Source organism: Bombina bombina, chromosome 1, assembly GCF_027579735.1.
Source record: "Bombina bombina isolate aBomBom1 chromosome 1, aBomBom1.pri, whole genome shotgun sequence".
Lineage (NCBI taxonomy): Eukaryota > Metazoa > Chordata > Amphibia > Anura > Bombinatoridae > Bombina > Bombina bombina.
In genome coordinates, this window is record NC_069499.1 from 796,924,345 (window position 1) to 796,950,243 (window position 25,899).

Below are 25,899 nucleotides of genomic sequence, written 5' to 3' on the forward strand. Positions count from 1 at the left end.
GTAAAACCTTGTGCTCATACAGCATATTATTGACCATGTATTGATCATTGATATCTAAAATGTTGTTATGTCAGAACAACAAATAAGTGGTCATTTTTCATAGTCATAGATACAAGGGTAAGCACATAAGTCACACATGTATTTCTCCATGTTTTGTTGTTTCAAACTTTATAATGCGTAATACAGTGTTTTCTTTGTAATCAATAATTTTCTGACTGTCCCTTTAAGCTGTGTTATTGGCATTCAAACAGTAATATGCCATCATGGATAATTGTTATGGTAATTTAGTTAGCGATTCGGGAAACAGTTTGGACATCACATCACAGAAACCAATCAATATCATGAACAAGGATAGGTATGTGATGATGTGGTTTTCACACACTTATAACCCACACTCTGCAAACAATCTTCCTCCATGGACCCGGTCCCATAGAAGTCGATTATATACAGAGTGTGGTCCACAAGTGTATGAAAACCACATAATCACATACCTATCCATTACACATTAAATTAAAAAAAGCAGTGAAGATGAAAAAAATACTTACTTCCTCTTCCTTCCCCTCTTCCCACGGGGCTGAGGCTCTGGGAGAGGCAACTGCCGACTCCGAAGAGTCCTCCTTGGAGCTGTTGTGGGAGGAGTGGAAGGAAGAGTACTGGGACGACCAAGGTGAAGAGTAGATGGCTGGGGAGGAGAAGATGGATGAGGAGGAGAAGATGGCTGAGGAGGAGGATGAGTAGATGGCTGAGGAGGAGGAGGAGTAGATGGCTGAGGAGGAGGAGGAGTAGATGGCTGAGGAGGATGAGATGGGCCGGCAGGAGGAGATGGCCCAGCAGCAAGAGGCCCAGCAACAAGAGGCACAGCAACAGGAGGTAGACCAGCATGCGCCTCCCGGAAAAAAGTGAACATTTCTTGATGAAGCTGAAATATTCTTGTTTGGCCTTCTTCTATTCGATTCAGTATGTTGATGATTTCATTTTGTCCTTGAATAATCTGATTTTGGCCATCAAGTATTCTGTGTCGTCCTTCTATATTTTCTATCCGGGAGGTACGCATCTGGTCTATGTACTCCAGTAGAACCCGCACCTCCGCTATTTCCTCTTGTTGTGCTTGTTGAACCCGTGCACGGCGGGGTGCCCGTGCACGGCGGAGTGCGGGTCTTTGAGGGACCTCGGGTTCCGCGGGTTCCGCGGGTTCCTCCTGTGCTTCCGGGGCCTCTTCATCATCTCCCGTGCGCTGTTCGTCACGGGGGGCCTCTTCCCTCCGAAGTGGAAATTCCTCACCACCACTCTCATCCCGGGGAGATGCAGGAGGCTGTGCTGCCTCATCCCCAGACTCTGTATATATATAAAAAAAATAAAATAAATAAAGAAATGTATATATTAGCATATTTGCAAATAAAGGTTTAAATGACTTAGCTTACGATACAATTACAAATGCAGAATCATTAATCCACTTTGAAATCTAACAAACAATCAATACTATTTCCGCTTTTTCTAAACCGTGTTTGTGATATCTGTGGTCAATGTGAATGTTTTTGCGTTTGTTTTCAGTCTGTTTAAATGCACACCTAACCTATAGCCTAGATACTGATGTAACCGCAAAGTAATAGAATGCGTGTAAACAACGTTATAGCATTAATCTGATCCTTAACACATGAAACCCAATGTTTTATCTTTCATGATTTAGAAGCATACATTTTGTATCAACTTTCAAATGTACTTTTCTTATCTAATTCGCTTAATTCTCTGGATATTCTTTGCTGAAAAGCATATCTAAATATGCTTATAAGATGCTGATTGTTAGCTGAATATAGCTGCCTCCTGTGATTGTTTCGCCGTGTGCATGGCTATTTCTTCATTAAAATATATCTCAAGAATGAATCAAATTAGGTAATATAAGTACATTTGAATGTTTTGTCTAATTGTATTCGCTACCTCAATCATGAAAGTAAATGTTTGCGTATAGTGTCCCTTGAAATACATTTGTATGTGAAATTATTGTTCAATGAGCTTACCGTCAGATGAGAGTGGCAGGTTCCCGGTATCGATTCCTCCGATACCGACTACTTCCACCTCGGAGATGCTGGGCCGCAACATTTCCTCCCATCGGCAGTACTCCATTTCAATGGCAGGGCCGCCACCGGTCCCTGCGGCATGTCGGGCCTCCAGGCTTAACTTTTTTTTCAGTTCAAGTTTACAGTCCCGGTACCGATGTTTGATAGAATCCATATCGCGGTTCCGGCCACCCACTGCATTGACTGCATTCCTGATCTCGTTCCAGAGCCTCCTCCTGTCAGTCGGGGTGGTCTTTTGGTGCTGCAGCATCCTATGCCTGGCCATATAGGCCTCTACGAGGGCCTCCTTCTCCTCCATCGAAAACCTCGCCTCCCTAGTCGCCTTGGCCTTCCCCTGTGATGATGCCCTCTGTTTCCCGGACTGTGAAGCCCTACTCTGACCGCCACTGGGCCCAGCCACTTGGTCATCTTGAACCAAGTGGCTGGGTCCACCCACCGCTTCCACCCCCGCTTCCTGCCCCCCTTCCTGCCCCCCTTCCTGCCCTGTTACTCTCCCCCTCCCTCTACTCCCCCCTCTACCTGTCCCCTGCCTGGCCTCCATCTCTTCCCTAAACTAAACCCCAAATAATCAAACAAAAAGTGAGTGTGATGAAATTAAAGGGGGTCAAAATAAAGAACTAAAAAGACAAAAAAGGTGCTTAAAGTGTGAGAGGGATGTAAAAAATAAAGAGGGTAAGGAGTATTTAAATAAACGAAAAGAATAAGACTAAAAGGAGGATATGTAAACTAAATGTAACTAGGGTATGGGTATGGGATGGGTATGGGGTATGGGATAAGAGTAAATGGGATGAAAGGGAATGGGACTACAAGGAATGGGGTATGGAGTGTAGTATGAGGGGGTAGGGGGTATGGAGTGTATGTAGTGTTATTGATAAGTGTATGTATGTATTGAATGTGTTTGCGTGTAAATGTGTTAAGTGTACAGAAAAATCACTCGCTCGCTAACTCACACTACTTCTAATTCTCACTAACAAACACTCCCACTAACGCTCACTAACTACCACTAACTGACGCTCCCACTAACAACTCTCACTAATAACTCCCACTAACTCACTCACGCTCCCACTAACAGACTCTCTCCCACTCCCACTAACTACCACTAACTCACTCACTCTCTCACGCTAACACTACCAACTGACTCTCTCACGCTAACACTAACTCTCAAAAATTCTCAAACTCTCTATTCTTAAACCTCCAATCTCCAAAGACCCAACAGCAACACAGTCAAAGAAGCCATGCTTGTGTGGTGCTTATATACCCTGTGTAAATGTTTAATGATGTACCTATTTGCGTTGTAAATTGTGTTCAGGTGTGCTTTATTAGCAATTAATATTAGTGCAATGTGTATTAGGTGTGTGAATTTGCGCATGCTCATTTTGAGTTGGTATTTGTGGAATGTGTAGAATGCGATGATGTCATAGTGGTCGTTTTCTCTAACATTGTCCAATAGTATTCTTTTTAAATGTGATTTTGCGATGGTGTGTTCTTTGTGAAGTGTTGTATATGTATGTTTGTCATAATATATAGTGATATTGAATGCGATTTTGTTTCGAGTGTATGTATATCATTTTTAATCCTTGTTGTTATTTAGCGATATTCCGCATCTTAAAGTATATGCGTATTCCCCGTATAAAATTTTATTAAAACATCCCCCGCTTGTGAATGTGTAATGCTTGTGTGCTTTGTTGATTGATTGTTGTTGTGACATTTGCGGCGTGTTATTGTTGTGCATGATGTGGTATGCGTCATATGACCGAGCTGTACGTATTCTCGCGAGATCGAGTGTTAGGTGAAAAAAGCAATTTTTTGCCTTTCCCATTGATCTCTATGGGAGACTGTCTAACGCGGGCAGTATTACGCGTGTGACATACACGCGTTAGGAGCATCGTTAGATGGTCTTATTTTAACTCTAAATACCGGAGTCAAACAATGACGTGCGTTAGACATAAACACGCGTGGCGTTAACAGCCCTTTTACCGCCGAACTCCAAATCTAGGCCTAAGTCAGTTAAATATTGTATAAAGTATAGCAACACTTGTTGCAATTCCTCTGCTTCTAGTAAATAAAAAGTAATAAATTAAGCCTAGCACTAGCAGCAGTAGCAGATCTAATTGTATGAAGTGTATTGGAGCTCAGACTCCCACTATGAAGAATCAGATTTAATGGGAAACATATTAAAGTCAAATGCTCATATATTTAGAGCCATTTATACCTTAACGGTTTGCAAGATTACCAGCAAATGCTGTATGCTAAGTTCCCTTAAGAACCAATATACCTTATCAGATCGAGAGATAATATGAATTAGTGTGACATATAATAAGGCTGGAGTGTTATGTGGGTTATACACTCTAAATCAGAGTTAAATATTGTATAAACCATAGCAACACTTGCAACTGCTTTGCTTATAATGAAAGAAAAACAAATTAAGTCCAGCAGCAGTAGCAGATATAATTTTATGAAACGCTTCTGCCTTGGGTTTGGCTATTAGGTACACAACCAAAAAATAGAGTCACAACAACCTTCATATCATTATACAAAAATATATCCATGGTATGAGAGAGGGGAAGCAGCACTGATATTTCTTATTATAAGCTATTGATTATATGCTTGTTAGCTAGTGCACTGGTGCTCTCTGTCAAATGCCAGGGTATAATAAAAGTTCTCCTAAACTTGGTAGTCTAAAAATAAATCATTAAATACTTAACAGTATCCTCCTAGTTGTCCTAAAAACACAGGGGCTCCCAACTTCTCACCAAATCCCTAACATGTTTCGCCGCTAACCGGTTTTTTCAAAGGGTGAGCGTGCGTCGCGCTGATGTTGACTTTATATTGTGTGTTGAACTAGACTATGCCTCCTTGTGATGTCAGCATGATGCAAAATTAATTTGGTATCGCTGGCATCTTATTGTACCTTCTGCTGTTTAGACATCTGAATAATAGGTGTGCTTTGCAAGTCAATTGACTTTATATTGGTGAAGAAATACTAATATGTGAACAAAATATATTATATGATTATGCTGGATGAATAAATGAAAACATGATAATGGAGGAATGCGTGTTTGAATGATACGAATATTATCGTAATAAAATATGTATAAACAAAATGATTGGCGTGCCTTAGTGATTATTATGTGATGACTCTAATGTAAAGAAGAGTGATTACATTGTCACACGTTGTGATATACTTGTGTAATAAAACTGTAAGTATAATTGTGATTGTGAGGATATAAAATAAACAGTGGTAAGGAAAATGGGGAATGCAGATGAACATTGTGAACAAATAATAGTGTGAGCTCATGAAACATTAATCCGTGAGATAATAGAAAAGAATAAAAGTAATACAACATAAAAGTGATGGTGACCAGTGAAAAAAGGAGATAGGGGACGGGGGGGGGGGGGGGGAAGGGGAAGGGGGAGTTAAAAGGTTTTTATATTAATTCCCAATTTGAGTATGATAATTCGATCACAATGTACTGTGACATACTAAAGCAGAGCATGATCCCCTCCCTTCGGAGACTGGGCCGCAGGGTAGTATTCCAACATGATAACGACCCCAAACACACCTCCAAGATGACCACTGCCTTGCTAAAGAAGCTGAGGGTAAAGGTGATGGACTGGCCAAGCATGTCTCCAGACCTAAACCCTATTGAGCATCTGTGGGGCATCCTCAAACGGAATGTGAGGGAGCGCAAGGTCTCTAACATCCACCAGCTCCGTGATGTCAGCATGGAGGAGTGGAAGAGGACTCCAGTGGCAACCTGTGAAGCTCTGCTGAACTCTATACCTAAGAGGGTTAATGTAGTGCTGGAAAATAATGTTGGCCACACAAAATATTGACACTTTGGGCCCAATTTGGACATTTCCACTTAGGGGTGTACTCACTTTTATTGCCAACGGTTTAGACATTAATGGCTGTGTGTTGAGTTATTTTGAGGGAACAGCAAATGTACACTGTTATACAGGCTGTGCACTCACTACTTTACATTGTAGCAAAGTGTCATTTCTTCAGTGTTGTCACATAAAAAATATATAATAAAATATTTACAAAAATGTGAGGTGTGTACTCACTTTTGTGGGATACTGTAGCAAGAGTTTTGTTAAGTTCACTTATATACAATATCACATCTCATATTAGTTCTCCCTTTCTCCATCTATCAGTTTCCATCCATCATATTTAAATACAGCACTGAAAAGCCAGTTATTCGGCTCTTAATTAACCATACATACATTTTGCAGTTAAAGGAACATTAAACACTAAGGGCTAGATTACAAGTGGAGCACAAAATATAGATTTTTGCAAAAGCGATATTTGTGCTCCACTTAGTAATACAAGCTCATGCAAATGGGCGTTTGCATTGCACTAAAGCATTGTGCTCACGAGAGAGTGCTTCCATAGGCTCCAATTGGAACCTCGTTCTCAGCATGAGAACCTAGCACAGCGAAGGGAGTAAGTCACGCAGCGATGGGCAGAAAATGTTAAATATATATGTATATATATTTATGTGCTTATATGTGTATATACACATATTAACACATAAATATATATATATATATATATATATATGTGTGTATATAAGCATATACATATATATTTACAGGGAACACACAGTTCCCCATAGAGCGCAATGTAAAGGCACTTTTCAGTGCGTTTTTTTTCCGACCACCCCACACTTGCTCCATTTAACCCTTAAATTTGCTTAGTGCAGTTTTTTTTAAAATAAAAATGCTAATATTTTTTTAAAAGGCACAGTAGACTAAACTTTGGGGGCAATTGGGGCACTTTTGGAAAATTAACCAAAGATCTTATCTTAGGTTAATTTTTGGAGCGCTAATTGCTACCACGAGCTTGCGTTAGCAATACCCAGCCACTTGATAAATTAGAGCTCCACTTATAATCTAGCCCTAAATAAATGTCATGCACTGTCACTTTGGAACCTAGGTTACACTACATGTATCTAAAGGAGAATCGCTGCACATGCGCATACAGGTCAGCACTGGAATGTAGTGAAGGTTACATTTCAATATGGTGGCAGCCATATCTAGAGGGAGGCATGAACAACCTCAATAATACTTATAAAATGTATTTAGTGTTTAATATCCCTTTAATCTTAAAGGTAAATTGAAAAAAATATTTTTGGGGTCTAAACCAATAAATAAGTTTCAGTTTCTGAAGGTATAACTTAACTACAATTAAATTAGTTTTCTGCATGGCCAATAGGGCTATAAGTATATATTTATGTCATCTCTCATTGCTTCTTAAAAGCACTAGCATAAATCTGTAATCACAATTGTTATGAAATTGAACAACTGGTGTAAAACCATCTCAGCAGTTGGTATTGAATATATATATATATGTTATCATTTCCAAAATGAAATTATTTACCTTTATTGAAAGCATTAAAATGATGTTTTAAAAAATGTTAAACAGTACACTCCATGACCTTACAACAACTACTCATCAATGTCCACTACTCGCTTTTTATCTTCTGTAATCTAGACATACATAAGCAAAACCTTTTTAGGAGAAGATATCAGATGGAAAAAAATATCAGGGGAGGGGGATTGTGTGTAACATGATCATAGATTGTGGGTGGGCTGCAAAAGTGGATAAGATACAAATATATTGGTAAGTACAAAAAAAATAAGAACAAGGTTATAAATTGGTAATTGCAACATGATCTGATAAATAGCACTGAATTAGACCACATAAATAGTTTATTGGAGCTGTAGGCCACATAGCTGCTTTAGTTATTTACAGCTCACGACCCCTTGACCTAATAACAGAATCTTTGTTTATCCAGTTTGAAGTGATTTTATATGTTTTTTGTAGAATTCCAGTTTATTACAATCTCTCAACTGAATGAAAGACTCAGTAGGGCTCTTGCCATCAAACTTTCTGAGCTGTAGCAGGGTCAATGTTCTTAACCTGAGCACTCAACTTCAAATAGAATGGCACATCTCGTAATGTCAGTCTGTGTTTTATTTCCAAACAATCTATCCCCTGAAGGACTAATGAAGATTGGTTAGATACACATTTGTATCTTGGAGGCGAATAATAACAGTTATGTGTAAATGGCTTCATAAGTGCACGCAATGCCACAGTGCGTCAGACTTTGGGCCAGGGAAATGTTTTTGCATGATGCGCCCTTCATACAAATTTAGGAGCAGATAAAAGATTCACCTTTGAAACACAACCAATAGTAGAGTGACAGGGGATTTTGTAGCCTAAATTAGAATATTAAATATTGAACAATTTGCCCACAACCTCCATATATAGTTTTCTATTTAATATACGGAATGCACTGACTGTCAGAAACAGAAACATAAAAATATGCAATCTGTATGAAAAAATAAATTACAAATTGGCAAATGTGTTATTATAGTGTGCTAACCTCATTAAAAGCAAGTAACATTTGAGTTACAAGTATATTTATTACAACTCAGGGATTGCACCCTATGGAGCCTATTTATTAATGTGCGAGTGGACATGATACGATTGCAACTGCTTGTGCAATGCCGCCCCCTGCAGATTCACGGCCAATCAGCCATTAGCAGGGGGTGTCAATCACGATCGGGCGGATTGCAGACCGCAACCTCAGAGGCAGCAGACCAGTTATGGAGCAGTGGTCTTTAGACCGCTGCTTCATAACTGCTGTTTCCGGCGAGCCTGAAGTCTCGCACGGAAAATGGGGCATCAAGCTCCATTCGGAGCTTGATAATTCGGCCCCTAAAGTTCAATTCAAAAGTCCTAACTGCAACAAACACAAATATTAAATCTTAAAACTCCCATATAATTGACAGGCTATCAAGAATATATTGTTGCTTTAGGAACCAGGAAAATGACATTAAATATATATAGATAGATAGATAGATAAATAGATTGATACTGTTGATATTATGGCCTCTATTTATTATTGGTCTTGCGGACCTGATCCGACAGTGCGGATCAGGTCCGCAAGACCTCGCTAAATGCGGAGAGCAATACGCTCTCCGCATTTAACATTGCACCAGCAGCTCACAAGAGCTGCTGGTGCAGTGCCGCCCCCTGCTGACTCACGGCTAATCGGCCGCCAGCAGGGGGGTGTCAATCAACCCGATCGTACTCTATCGGGTTGATTGCCGGCGATTCCTGTCCGCCTGCTCAGAGCAGGCAGAAAGGGTTATGGAGCAGCGGTCTTTAGACCAATGCTTCATAACTTGTGTTTCTGGCGAGTCTGAAGACTCGCCAGAAACACGGCCCATCAAACTCCGTACGGAGCTTGATAAATATGGGCCTATATATGTAAAATAAAATTGTATTATAATACATTGTATTATTACATTAGTGGTTCTATTACCTTTGATCTTTCTATTATTAAAGAAAAGATTGTTGTTGCACAGGGATTACAGTGGGGCAAAAAAGTATTTAGTCAGCCACCAATTGTGCAAGTTCTCCCACTTAAGAAGATGAGAGAGGCCTGTAATTTTAATCATAGGTATACCTCAACTATGAGAGACAAAATGTGGAAACAAATCCAGTCAATCACATTGTCTGATTTGGAAAGAATTTATTTGCAAATTATGGTGGAAAATAAGTAATTGGTCAATATCAAAAGTTCATCTCAATACTTTGTTATATATCCTTTGTTGGCAATGACAGAGGTCAAACGTTTTCTGTAAGTCTTCACAAGGTTGTCACACACTGTTGCTGGTATGTTGGCCCATTCCTGCCTGCAGATCTCCTCTAAAGCAGTGATGTTTTGGGGCTGTCACTGGGCAACACAGACTTTCAACTCCCTCCAAAGGTTTTCTATGGGGTTGAGATCTGGAGACTGGCTAAGCCACTCCAGGACCTTGAAATGCTTCTTACGAAGCCACTCCTTCGTTGCCCGGGAGGTGTGTTTGGGATCATTGTCATGCTGAAAGACCCAGCCACGTTTCATCTTCAATGCCCTTGCTGATGGAAGGAGGTTTGCACTCAAAATCTCACGATACATGGCCCCATTCATTCTTTCATGTACACGGATCAGTCGTCCTGTTCCCTTTGCAGAAAAACAGCCCCAAAGCATGATGTTGCCACCCCCATGCTTCACAGTAGGTATGGTGTTCTTTGGTTGCAACTCAGCATTCTCTCTCCTCCAAACACGACGAGTTGTGTTTCTACCAAACAGTTCTACTTTGGTTTCATCTGACCATATGACATTCTCCCAATCCACTTCTGGATCATCCAAATGCTCTCTAGCATACTTCAGATGGGTCCGGCCTTGTACAGGCTTAAGCAGGGGGACACGTCTGGCACTGCAGGATCTGAGTCCCTGGCGGCGTAGTGTGTTACTGATGGTAGCCTTTGTTACGTTGGTCCCAGCTCTCTGCAGGTCATTCACTAGTTCCCCCCTTGTGGTTCTGGGATGTTTGCTCACCGTTCTTGTGATCATTTTGACCCCACGGGGTGAGATCATGGGTGGAGCCCCAGATCGAGGGAGATTATCAGTGGTCTTATATGTCTTCCATTTTCTAATTATTGCTCCCACAGTTGATTTCTTCACACCAAGCTGCATGCCTATTGCAGATGCAGTCTTCCCAGCCTGGTGCAGGTCTACAATTTTGTTTCTGGTGTCCTTCGACAGCTCTTTGGTCTTCACCATAGTGGAGTTTGGAGTGTGACTGTTTGAGGTTGTGGACAGGTGTCTTTTATACTGATAACAAGTTCAAACAGGTGCCATTAATACAGGTAATGAGTGGAGGACAGAGGAGCCTCTTAAAGAAGAAGATACAGGTCTGTGAGAGCCAGAAATCTTGCTTGCTTGTAGGTGACCAAATACTTATTTTCCACCATAATTTGCAAATAAATTATTTCCAAATCAGACAATGTGATTGGCTGGATTTGTTTCCACATTTTGTCTCTCATAGTTGAGGTATACCTATGATGAAAATTACAGGCCTCTCTCATCTTCTTAAGTGGGAGAACTTGCACAATTGGTGGCTGACTAAATACTTTTTTGCCCCACTGTATGTATGTGTTCACTTTACACGTACATAGTGCAATAGTTTGAGCCCTCCCACATTATATACTGTACATTTGATGAAGTGTTTACAGTCTCATCCTTATATACACTTCAGAAGAAACATAAAGAAAAATACAATACAAAAACTGTTATATAAAGTACATTATATCTAGATTACATAGTACATAGTGTCTATGTCTTAAGAAAAGAAAAAACATGTGCAGCAATATTACAAATAAAGTATACAATCCTTGACTTTTTGTGTCCCTTGCTATTATGTAGTATTTGACATATACACATATAATCTTAGAATACATCACAGGCATACCAATAGACAATATTTCTTTACTCATAACAAATTATCCTGTAGAGTTATACAGTTGCAAGAAAAAGTATGTGAACCTTTAGGAATGATATGGATTTCTGCACAAATTGGTCATAAAATGTGATCTGATCATCATCTAAGTCACAACAATAGACAATCACAATCACAGTCTGCTTAAACTAATAACACACAAAGAGTGACATGTTGCCATGTTTTTATTGAACACACCATGTAAACATTCACAGTGCAGGTGGAAAAAGTATGTGAACCCTTGGATTTAATATCTGGTTGAACCTCCTTTGGCAGCAATAACTTCAACCAAACGTTTCCTGTAGTTGCAGATCAGACGTGCACAATGGTCAGGAGTAGTTCTTGACCATTCCTCTTTACAGAACTGTTTCAGTTCAGCAATATTCTTGGGATGTCTGGTGTGAATCGCTTTCTTGAGGTCATGCCACAGCATCTTAATCGGGTTGAGGTCAGGACTCTGACTGGGCCACTTCAGAAGGCGTATTTCTTCTGTTTAAGCCATTCTGTTGTTGATTTACTTCTATGCTTTGGGTCATTGTCCTGTTGCAACACCCATCTTCTGTTGAACTTCAGCTGGTAGACAGATGGCCTTAAGTTCTCCTGCAAAATGTCTTGATAAACTTGGGAATTCATTTTTCCTTTGATGATAGCAATCCGTCCAGGCCCTGATGCAGCAAAGCAGCCCCAAGCCATGACGCCCCCACCACCATACTTCACAGTTGGGATGAGGTTTTGATGTTGGTGTGCTGTGCCTCTTTTTCGCCACACATAGTGTTGTGTGTTTCTTCCAAATAACTCAACTTTGGTTTCATCTGTCCACGGAATATTTTGCCAGTACTGCTGTGGAACATCCAGGTGCTCTTGTGCAAACTGTAAATGTGCAGCAATGTTTTGTTTGGACAGCAGTGGCTTCCTCTGTGGTATCCTCCCATGAAATCCATTCTTGTTTAGTGTTTTACGTATTGTAGATTTGCTAACAGGGATGTTAGCATTTGCCAGTGACTTTTGTAAGTCTTTAGCTGACACTCTAGGATTCTTCTTCACCTCGTAGGGCAGTCTGCGCTGTGCTCTTGCAGTCATCTTTACAGTACGGCCACTTCTAGGGAGAGTAGCAGCAGTGTTGAACTTTCTCCATTTATAGACAACTTGTCTTACCGTGGACTGATGAACAGCAAGGCTTTTGGAGATACTTTTATAACCCTTTCCAGCTTTATGCAAGTCAACCATTCTTAATCGTAGGTCTTCTGAGAGCTCTTTTGCGCGAGGCATCATTCACATCAGGCAATGCTTCTTGTGAAAAGCAAACCCAGAACTGGTGTGTGTTTTTTATAGGGCAGGGCAGCTGTAATCAACACCTCCAATCTCATCTCATTGATTGGACTCCAGTTGGCTGACATCTCACTCCAATTAGCTCTTGGAGATGTCATTAGTCTAGGGGTTCACATACTTTTTCCACCTGCACTGTGAATGTTTACATGGTGTGTTCAATAAAAACATGGCAACATGTCATTCTTTGTGTGTTATTAGTTTAAGCAGACTGTGATTGTCTATTGTTGTGACTTAGATGATGATCAGATCACATTTTATGACCAATTTGTGCAGAAATCCATATCATTCCAAAGGGTTCACATACTTTTTATTGCAACTGTATAAGGTGAGTTTTGTTTGTGAGATATAATACTCTTCCCATATAAAGTTCATAGCTAGATAATCGTCAAATGGTTTTGTGGCGACGTATTGATATTTCTCAAGCAATAAGGTATGTGTAACTAGAGATTTCCATTCTGATATGGAAGGGACTTTGATTGACTTCCAGTTCCGGTGAATCAATCTTCTAGGCCAGTTAAGCATAAGAACTAGTAATCGGTATCTTAGTTTACATTTGATCTTAGGGAGGTTGTTTAGTAAAGATATAGTCGGGTCTAATGGTAGTTGAATATCTATAGTATGTTCGACTGCTATTTTAATCTCTTGCCAGTAGTGGATGATGCTTGGACAAGTCCACTATATATGTTGGTAATCTCCTATACCGCCACATGAACAGTTATTTGTTTAATTTACTTACCAAATGTCTGAAGGGTCAATAACAATGTGATGAGCAACCTTAAATGATGAGTGGAAATATGGGAAACAGGCAATCTTATATATCTTTAGGTACTGACAGGATGGCATCAATTGAGTCCCCAATCAACACATGTGAGAAAGAGGTCTAGGCCCCACAAACGGAATCTATAGTGAAGCCGACTGCTACGCTCAAGGAAATTTTCACTAGAGCTTCTCAGGGAGTTTTTATGACCTGCCTACCAGAAAAGAGCACTCTAGGCAACCACCTAGAGCATCAGGTCCTTCTCGCTAGCCTGGCCATCACTCCATACAATTTCCTGCACTACTCTTAGTGAGAAGTAACATTAACAGCATGTTCTTACCAATGCTAGCTCAAGCAACCATATGGAATCCGTAAAACTCAAAGCCGCCATCAGCCATCCAACAGGGAGGGAGGGTGGGACAAACAGAATCTTTGCCTCATCAGCAGTAAGAGAGGCCCAGAACTATCTGCAGTAGCCTAAAAACTTCCCCAAAACTGCAACATTGTTGCAACTAACAGCTAAACTCTACCTACACTTCCTATTCCTCTGTCCTTAACGCTTAAGGCTGCTCCTAGCCCATAACGGGCTCTACACTAAGTTTTCTAGTCTGGTGAAAGTCTATAAGATGCCACGTCAATATGGACCTGTGTATCTCATTAAGGGGACTTTATTGATATTTTTAATATATAGGAGAGACAATATAGTGCACAATAAAATAAGCATCGATTCTCTCATTGCCTGTGAGTTTTTGAGAATAGAACACTAAGGCCTAGATTTAGAGTTTGGCGGTAGCCGTGAAAACCAGCGTTAGAGGCTCCTAACGCTGGTTTTAGGCTACCGCCGGTATTTGGAGTCAGTCAAAAAAGGGTCTAACGCTCACTTTTCAGCCGCGACTTTTCCATACCGCAGATCCCCTTACGTAAATTGCGTATCCTATCTTTTCAATGGGATCTTTCTAACTCCGGTATTTAGAGTCGTGTCTGAAGTGAGCGTTAGAATTCTAACGACAAAACTCCAGCCGCAGAAAAAAGTCAGGCGTTAAGAGCTTTTTGGGCTAACGCCGGTTCATAAAGCTCTTAACTACTGTACTCTAAAGTACACTAACACCCATAAACTACCTATGTACCCCTAAACCGAGGTCCCCCCACATCGCCGCCACTCGATTACATTTTTTTAACCCCTAATCTGCCGACCGCCACCTACGTTATACTTATGTACCCCTAATCTGCTGCCCCTAACACCGCCGACCCCTGTATTATATTTATTAACCTGTAATCTGCCCCCCACAACGTCGCCGCCAGCTACCTACAATAATTAACCCCTAATATGCCGACCGCAAAGCGCCGCCACCTACATTATAGCTATGTACCCCTAATCTGCTGCCCCTAACACCGCTGACCCCTATATTATATTTATTAACCCCTAATCTGCCCCCCACAACGTCGCCTCCACCTGCCTACACTTATTAACCCCTAATCTGCCGACCGGACCGCACCGCTATTATAATAAAGTTATTAACCCCTAATCCGCCTCACTAACCCTATAATAAATAGTATTAACCCCTAATCTGCCCTCCCTAACATCGCCGACACCTAACTTCAAACATTAACCCCTAATCTGCCGACCGGAGCTCACCGCTATTCTAATAAATGTATTAACCCCTAAAGCTAAGTCTAACCCTAACACTAACACCCCCCTAAGTTAAATATAATTTTAATCTAACGAAATTAATTAACTCTTATTAAATAAATTATTCCTATTTAAAGCTAAATACTTACCTGTAAAATAAATCCTAATATAGCTACAATATAAATTATAATTACATTGTAGCTATTTTAGGATTAATATTTATTTTACAGGCAACTTTGTAATTATTTTAACCAGGTACAATAGCTATTAAATAGTTAAGAACTATTTAATAGTTACCTAGTTAAAATAATTACAAAATTACCTGTAAAATAAATCCTAACCTAAGTTACAATTAAACCTAACACTATACTATCATTAAATTAATTAAATAAAATACCTACAATTACCTACAATTAAACCTAACACTACACTATCAATAAATTAATTAAATACAATATGTACAAATAACTACAATGAAATAAACTAACTAAAGTACAAAAAATAAAAAAGAACTAAGTTACAAAAAATAAAAAAATATTTACAAACATAAGAAAAATATTACAACAATTTTAAACTAATTACACCTACTCTAAGCCCCCTAATAAAATAACAAAGACCCCCAAAATAAAAAATGCCCTACCCTATTCTAAATTACTAAAGTTCAAAGCTCTTTTACCTTACCAGCCCTGAACAGGGCCCTTTGCGGGGCATGCCCCAAGAAGTTCAGCTCTTTTTCCTGTAAAAAAAAAACATACAATACCCCCCCCCCAACATTACAACCCACATACCCCTAATCTAACCCAAACCCCCCTTAAATAAACCTAACACTAAGCCCCTGAAGATCATCCTACCTTGTCTTCACCTCACCAGGTATCACCGATCCGTCCTGGCTCCAAAATCTTCATCCAACCCAAGCGGGGGCTGGCGATCCATCATCCGGTGGCTGAAGAGGTCCAGAAGAGGCTCCAAAGTCTTCATCCTATCCGGGAAGAAGAGTAGATCCGGACCAGCAACCATCATCTTCCAAGCGGCATCTTCTATCTTCATCCGATGAGGACCGGCTCCATCCTGAAGACCTCCACCGCGGACCCATCTTCATCCGGCGACGTCCAACTGAAGAATGACGGTTCCTTTAAGGGACGTCATCCAAGATGGCGTCCCTCGAATTCCGATTGGCTGATAGGATTCTATCAGCCAATCGGAATTAAGGTAGGAATATTCTGATTGGCTGATGGAATCAGCCAATCAGAATCAAGTTCAATCCGATTGGCTGATCCAATCAGCCAATCAGATTGAGCTCGCATTCTATTGGCTGTTCCGATCTGTTCCGATCTGTACAATAAAATATCAATGGCCCTTAAAAGGGCCTTTTGTGGGGCATTGCCCCAAAGAAATCAGCTATTTTACCTGTAAAAAAATACAAACATCCCCCCAACAGTAAAACCCACCAACCCCACAACCAACCCCCCCAAAGAAAATAACTATCTAAAAAAAAACTAAGCTCCCCATTGCCCTGAAAAGGGCATTTAGCTCAGACCATAAACTAAAAATAAAACCCACCCAAAAGACCCTTAAAAAAACCTAACACTAACCCCCTGAAGATCACCCTACCTGGAGCCGTCTTCACCCAACCGGGCTGAAATCTTCATCCAAGGTACGCAGAAGAGGTCCTTCATCCGGTAGAAGTCTTCATCCAGGCGACGTCTTCAATCTTCATCCATCCGGAGGGGAGCCATCTTCAAAGGAGCCGACGCGGAGCCATCCTCTTCAACCGACGACTGAACGACGAATGAGGATTTCCTTTAAGGGACGTCATCCAAGATGGCATCCCTCGAATTCCGATTGGCTGATAGGATTCTATCAGCTAATCAGAGTTAAGGTAGGAAAAATCTGATTGGCTGATTGAATCAGCCAATCAGAATGAAGTTTAATCAGATTGGCTCATTGGATCAGCCAATAGAATGCGAGGTCCATTCTATTGGCTGATCCAATGAGCCAATTGGATTGAACTTCAATCCGATTGGCTGATTACCTCAACAAAGCCGGGAGAAGTCTTCATCCAAGCGGCAAGAAGTGGTCCTCCAGGCGGGCAGAAGTCTTCATCCAGATGGCATCTTCTATCTTCATCCTTCCGATGCGGAGCGTCTCCGTCTTCAAGACATCCGGCACGGAGCATCCACTTCTATTGATGGCTACTAAAGAATGAAGGTTCCTTTAAGGGACGTCATCCAAGATGGCGTCCCTTGAATTCTGATTGGCTGATAGAATTCTATCAGCCTATCGGAATTAGGTTGAAAAAATCCTATTGGCTGATGCAATCAGCCAATAGGATTGAGCTTGCATGCTATTGGGTGATTGAAACAGCAAATAGAATACGAGCTCAATCCTATTGGCTGATTGGATCAGCCAATAGGATTGAAGCTCAATCCTATTGGCTGATTGCATCAGCCACTAGGATTTTTTCAACTTTAATTCCAATTGGCTGATAAGATTCTATCAGCCAATTGGAATTCAAGGGACGCCATATTGGATGACGTCCCTTAAAGGAACCTTCATTCTTGAAGATGGATGTCTTGAAGATGGAGCCGCTCCGCATCGGAAGGATGAAGATAGAAGATGCCGTCTGGATGAAGACTTCTGCCCGCCTGGAGGACCACTTCTTGCCGCTTGGATGAAGACTTCACCCGGCTTCGTTAAGGATGGATGTCTTCAAAAACTGTAAGTGAATCTTCTGGGGTTAGTGTTAGGTTTTTTTAAGGGTTTATTGGGTGGGTTTTATTTTTAGCTTAGGGTTTGGGCTGAAAAATAGCTAAATGCCCTTTTAAAGGGCAATGCCCATCCAAATTCCCTTTTCAGGGCAATGGGGAGCTTAGGTTTTTTTAGATAGGATTTTATTTGGGATGTTTGGCTGTGTGGGTGGTGGGTTTTATTGTTGGGGGTTGTTTGTATTTTTTTTTTACAGGTAAAAGAGCTGATTTCTTTGGGGCAATGCCCCGCAAAAGGCCTTTTAAGGGCCATTGGCAGTTTAGTTTAGGCTAGGGTTTTTTTTAATTTTGGGGGGGGCTTTTTTATTTTGATAGGGCTATTAGATTAGGTGTAATTAGTTTAAATATTTTATTATTTCTTTTTTATTTTGTGTAATTTAGTGGGGGGTTTTGTATTTTCGTTAATTGTATTTAATGAATGTAATTTATTTCATTGTAGTGTAAGGTTAGGTGTTAGTGTAAGACAGGTTAGGTTTTATTTTACTGGTAAATTTGTATTTATTTTAACTAGGTAGCTAGTAAATAGTTAATAACTATTTACTAACTAGGCTACCTAGTAAAATAAATACAAACTTGCCTGTGAAATAAAAATAAAACCTAAGATATATACAATGTAACTATTAGTTATATTGTAGCTAGCTTAGGGTTTATTTTATAGGTAAGTATTTAGTTTTAAATAGGAATTATTTAGTTAATGATAGTGGGTGTTAGGGTTACACTTAGGGTTAGGTTTAGTGGTTAATAACTTTAGTATAGTGGCGGTGACGTTGGGGGCGGCAGATTAGGGGTTAATAAGTGTAGGTAGGTAGCGACGACATTGGGGGCGGCAGATTAGGGGTTAATAAGTGTAATGTAGGTGGCAGCAATGTTAGGGACGGCAGATTAGGGGTTAATAAGTGTAGGTAGGTGGCGGCGATGTCAGAGGCGGCAGATGAGGGGTTAATAAGTGTAATGCAGGTGTCAGCGATGTTGGGGGCAGAAGAATAGGGGTGTTTAGACTCTGGGTTTATGTTAGGGTGTTAGGTGTAAACATAAATTTTCTTTCCCCATAGGAATCAATGGGGCTGTGTTACGGAGCTTTACGCTCCTTTATTGCAGGTGTTAGGCCTTTTTTAGCCGGCTCTCCCCATTGATGTCTATGGGGAAATCGTGCACGAGCACGTAAAACCAGCTCAAAGCAGCTCTGGTATTTGGGTGCAGTATGGAGCGCAATGGAGCTCAACACTGCCATATTGCCTGCTAACGCTGGGTTTTTGCAAACCTGTAATAGCAGCGCTATAGGGAGGTGAGCGGTAGAAATAACTTGCAAGTTAGCAGCGAGCCGCTTATAACACAAAACTCATAATCTAGCCGATTGTTTATTAATATTTTTAATCTTTGGATAATGCCATTTATATAAGTTCTTTTTTATTTAGACTTTATTAGCCTTAATTGATCTAAATATTTAATGTTCTAAAATGTAAAAAAAAAAATAGAGATGTTTCTGTTTCTTATTTCTTATTTCTGTGTTCTTATTTAACAGTTGCAGCTCAGCTTTTCAAAGCTTCTGATCCAACAGAGTAGCTGCAATGTGTGGGAGCTCACGTAGCGTACGGAAAATGGAAACCAGATACCTATATCTAATGCTGCATTACAGAATCCAGGAAGAAATCCAAATGATGAGTAAGATGTCTGAAACAGCCGAGTAAAGCATGGCTCAGCAATATGTACTCCCTAGACAGGAGAAAGTAAAACGTATTCAATACGTATGGGTGTTGCTCATTTATTATATAAATAGCCTTCATTTTTAATGTATGTATATGAAAATGAAGTTAAACATTTTAGAAATAAAACATTTTAAATCTCTTAAAATTTAAAAAAAATGCATTCATTAATAATTAATTAATAATTAATATCTATCTCATAAAATAGTATTTGTTAAATCTTCACAACTGCTGGATGATTAAAAAATTGTGGACAATAACTCACCAGCAATTAATGGGTGTGGCCACACATGGGAGGGGCGGAGTTAAGAGCAGTCTGTAGGAATACCATTAAATTAAGTGGTCATATCTGGTTATTCAGTGTCGGGGCAGGGCTCGGTCAGTCTATTAAAACCAGGGCACCAAGAGGCTGTGGGCAGGAAGATAGTCATACCTAGCAACCCATGACAATTCCACAGGAAGTGGGACTACTAGGAGGTATGTTAGGTCTTAATGGTTGTTGGACACAACTCATGCACTTAACAGTATAGTGATTATTAGTGGTTTATTGGCTGGCTTATTGGTTGACATGCACATCTCATGCAACTCTAGTAGGGTTCAGTGTCTGTTAATCATGAAACAAGCAATATGTGTTCTTATTGGCTGAGGCGTAGGTGTAAACCTAGCATAAAGAGTAAGAGTTAAAAAAAATGTGCACCAAACACAACATATATACACTAAAATAAAGTGTCACACTCATATCTACACTATCTGATACAACTTAATCATATAAATATTCCTAATTTTTTTTTATAAGAGTTGAAAGGTCTATGGTATATGACAAAGTGTATGAATGAAAATGGCTATAATGTATATATATATATATAATATGGGGCCGCTTTATCAAACTCTGTATGTTTCAATAACTTGTCCGTCTGCTCTGAGGCCGTTAACAGAAATCAACCTGATCGAATACGATCGGGTTGATTGACACTCCCTGCTAGCAGCCGCGAATTTGCAGGGGGCGGCATGGCACCTGCAGTTCACAAGAACTACTGGTGCAATGATAAATGCCGACAGCATATGCTGTCCTCATTTATCGATGTGCGGCAGACATGATACGCTACATCGTATCATGTCTGCTCGCACATTAATAAATATACCCCATTGTGTGTCTAAATATGTGTATAAGTGTATATATATATATATATAATGAGGTTAGGAATAGTACAGGATAACCTAAACTGTAGTTCAGGTTAAAAAGACAGGGAATTCAGCACTCTTTTAAAAGAAAATCACACTTAGCTCAAGGCGGAGGATACAAAGTAGATTTAATCATGGGAACAACAGACCCTCTCACTCAGAGGGCCCTGAAGCACAACAATGGGGTATCACTAATGTTTATATACAAAGCATGAGAGTAGTGACAGACAGTGACATAATCAAGTTAAAATACAAAATTTATTTCAAGCAACTAAACCTGACCGGTCAGGGATGTAACGTCAGTAAAGTGGTGTAAAAATCTTCTGCTAGCATATACAAAACGTTATGGCAATACAGCAACAGTCACAGGTGCACATTGATCATATATATAGTGGGTAAACCTCTTAGACCTGCTACACCCAGCTGCACGCAGCACCTCTTGTTTAGAGGTATAATTGCTGGGCAGGTATATATGAATTGGGATCTAAGCAGTCTTAATGAGGAGAACCCCCTAAATATGTATACAGTGGTAGCGCAAAGCAAGGTAGTTAATGCATGTGCCTAAGCAGAAATAACATTGCATAGAGTCCAGCACAAAGTCCAGCACAAGTATCAAAGGTCTATTTCAACAGTGGTTATTTAGTCCGCATGCCATGCAGTGTAGGTATAGCAAAGCGGTAGGTATCCAAGGGTTAAAGCGAAAGGACAGACATTGAGTAGCAGGAAAACTTGTCAGGCATTCACTGGCCTTAATCTGTTAGCACCTGGAAACTTATCATCCGTTATGCAAGGAAAACCCCTCGACAGGGAGAGCATACGGCAAAAGCACACTGTCACTTGACACAGACTGTTAAGTAGCGAAATTAGTGCAATACGACCTTAAAGTGCTGGAAAGTGTTAGTTCATCCGTTGGATTAATTTATGCATGTAGACTTGCACAGTTAGAATTTCCGTGCAAAAAGCTGTGCAAGTCTACATGCATAAATTAATCCAACGGATGAACTAACACTTTCCAGCACTTTAAGGTCGTATTGCACTAATTTCGCTACTTAACAGTCTGTGTCAAGTGACAGTGTGCTTTTGCCGTATGCTCTCCCTGTCGAGGGGTTTTCCTTGCATAACGGATGATAAGTTTCCAGGTGCTGACAGATTAAGGCCAGTGAATGCCTGACAAGTTTTCCTGCTACTCAATGTCTGTCCTTTCGCTTTAACCCTTGGATACCTACCGCTTTGCTATACCTACACTGCATGGCATGCGGACTAAATAACCACTGTTGAAATAGACCTTTGATACTTGTGCTGGACTTTGTGCTGGACTCTATGCAATGTTATTTCTGCTTAGGCACATGCATTAACTACCTTGCTTTGCGCTACCACTGTATACATATTTAGGGGGTTCTCCTCATTAAGACTGCTTAGATCCCGATTCATATATACCTGCCCAGCAATTATACCTCTAAACAAGAGGTGCTGCGTGCAGCTGGGTGTAGCAGGTCTGAGAGGTTTACCCACTATATATATGATCAATGTGCACCTGTGACTGTTGCTGTATTGCCATAACGTTTTGTATATGCTAGCAGAAGATTTTTACACCACTTTACTGACGTTACATCCCTGACCGGTCAGGTTTAGTTGCTTGAAATAAATTTTGTATTTTAACTTGATTATGTCACTGTCTGTCACTACTCTCATGCTTTGTATATAAACATTAGTGATACCCCATTGTTGTGCTTCAGGGCCCTCTGAGTGAGAGGGTCTGTTGTTCCCATGATTAAATCTACTTTGTATCCTCCGCCTTGAGCTAAGTGTGATTTTCTTTTAAAAGAGTGCTGAATTCCCTGTCTTTTTAACCTGAACTACAGTTTAGGTTATCCTGTACTATTCCTAACCTCATTATATTTATTTATAAGGGTCTGCACCACATTATCCCATTTGTTGGAGATATGGACATGTAGCTAATAGTCCATAGTACTACTATTCAGCTCAACTTTTTGTAGCAATTGCGTCCCCTCTGTACTTCTTTTCAAATATATATATATATATGTATATACATGTGTATTTATGTATTTATTTATGTATATACATACATATATACACATATATACGCATTTAAGTACATATATAGAAATATAAATATATACATACTTTAGAGCCCTTTCCACTATCATTTTTAATCAATTTGAATATGTTATGTGTTTTATTGTGTATTTACCGTAAATATTTTACATTCCAATGTTCTTGCCATAGTAAAATGTTTTTTTGTATTTTTAAATATATATTTCTATATCTATCTGTATATGTCTATACCTGTATATATTCATGTAGATATATAGATATAAATATATAACACCTTATATATATATATATATATATATATATATATAAAAATGTATATAAAAATATTTTTAATAATAAAAATAACATTTTCTTCTATGTGAAGAACATTGGAATATAAAATATTAATAACTCACTTTGGCTTTAGTGTAGTTGGTCTAACGAAGTGACGGTTAGCGCGCAATCGATACGTGTTAGTTTAAAAATAAAATACAATTAATATCTATAAGGAGAAGTTAACAAGGTCATAATACTCAAACTCCTGAATTTACTTTTAATTTCTAATACGCGTTAACCTGCCACGTAAGAAAACCTTCTTCCAGTGCGTCCCTTGTAATATATCCCTATGTGTTTAACCCTTTTGCAGGTTCCAGGGTTATACACATAGAGTTCCACAATGGGTAATAAAAAAAATTAAATGCTTTTTCACTACATTCCTTTTCAATTTAGTTTGCACACATTGAAACATATATTGGTTATAATAAAAGAAAGAATATTAAATGGCATAAATTAAAGGGACACTGTACTGTAAAATTTGTTTTCCCTTAATGTGTTTCAAATGACTTGTTATACTTACTGCAGAGTATTACATTTATTGAAAATAGTTCCCTCACATTTAGTTTTGTATTTGAAATAGCACATTAAAACCATCACCTGTTGTTCAAAAGGATATGTTAATTTAAATGGGAAGACCCTGCAGAAAGAGCAGACCTGCTCATGATATTTCTCTTTGTACACAAGTCTAGGGGGAGATCAATGAGCAAAATCAGTTTTTTTTAGAGACAAAAATCTCTCTTTACCACCCCCACTGGAGGCAGGGCAATTTATACTGTTATTTCCTATTTACATAGCTTTTTTTTTTACAGAGCACATTCATATTTTCAGTTCAGATGACAGCTGCAACTAGTAACAAATAACAAAATAAAGGAAAATTTACTTTTATATAAACTGGCAAAATAATGTTTAAAGGGACACTGAACCCAATTTTTCCCTTTTGTGATTTAGATAGAGCATGCAATTTTAGGCAACTTTCAAATTTACTCCGATTATCAATTTTTCATCGTTCTCTTGCTATCTTTATTAAAAAGAAGGCATCTAAGCTAAGGATTAGAGATGTGGCCTCTCCTATTGCTGTTAAAAGCAGAGTATATAGTAATTGACACTGCTATTTATATCCAAGCACACGGATGGGACAGACCCACAACCTAGTAACCTCCGCGGCACATCGCGGAGCAGACCAACACACACCCCCTCACCTCCGTATTGTCCGGTCCTGGGGACGTAGGTAACTTCGTCTCACAGTCACAACAAAACCGTGTTACAAGTCCTTTGCACGGTCCTCTGGTGCTATTCACAATCACAAGCACTAATGGCTGCCATCACCGTTCGATCCCTCCTCACACGTCCTTAGAGGGAGGGGGCAGAGTCTGCGTAGACGTCTTCTGCTTTCCAGCTTCCAATTGGAGGCTTCCCGGTCCTCGGTTACGTCTTGCTTAAGCCCGTCCTGCAGCGTTGTTACAGGGAATCAAAAGGAGTAGTCTCCTCAATACCACACCAGTAGGTCAATAGTCATTCAGAAAAAAATGAGTAGCGGAGCACTGGTATAGACGTTGTAAAACAGAAATTCTTTATTCAATCAAAAGATGTTAAAACAACAGGATAAGGGTGCTATTCTCCTGATAGGAGTCAGCTCGTACAGCTGATGACATGTTTCGGTGTATTGCCGTTATTAAAGCTGCTTGTCTGCGCAGGTAATACCCCGCCTTTAAAAATGGAAAGGTTGACTCCTATAGGACAATAGAATAAAGCAAAATTTGCATATTAACTATTTCCTGTCCCCTAAATGCTAATCTATCTAATCTCGGACCTACAGTCCCGGTGTGAACACTCAAATTCCTAAATTATATTTAATGCCACTAGTTTCAAAAAATAAAATAAACACCTAGTGAATATATTATTAACATTATGTTGCGAAAACTATTTATATATGCACACCAGACGCAAAGAATAAATATACATGTAAAGTAAGTTAATCACTCCTTGTTTGTTATTTCAACCACTGTCATACTCAATCTAATCTAACAGTGGAACACAGTTAAAGAATAATTAAACTCATCTATAATTCAGTTAACCTCCTTAAAGGTACATAAAGGTCTGCAAGTTCTTACCACTTATGAGAATAAAGGGTAGTAGTACAGCCTATAATAGTATTAAGTACTTCTTGGGTTGACCCTAGTACCTATGTAGCTCTGTGAGAAGACTGCAATAATGTGTTTTTGCCCTCTCTACACTGCATTATACGTTAGTGGTTGTTTAATCCTATTGGGTCATGAATATTAGTGTCAAACCCTAAAGGTACAACATAAACCTCAGTCACTCAGCTAAATTTCCCATTATATATGTAGTAGTAACTAGGCAATAGATCTGTCACTCAAGTTAGTTCCACTGTATATAAAGCCACATCACACCCCACTGTTGAGGAGAAAAATGACCAATGGTCCTGGCTTCATGCTATTACTCCCAGTAATTTATAAGGTCAAACATAGAGTTGAGACCTGAGGGATATCTTGTTTTTAGTGTGAAGATTCAAAAGATCTCACGCTTGGATAACAGTTTATCCCTGTCCCCCCCTCTTGGCGGCCTCAATACTCCTTCAATACAAGTCCAACGGAATGTATCAGAACTTTTCCCGTGTGTATTCATGAAGTGTTGGACAAGGGGGGTACTTGCTGTTCCCACCCTAATGCTCTAAAGGTGCTCTCTAATTCTAGACCTGATCTCCCGG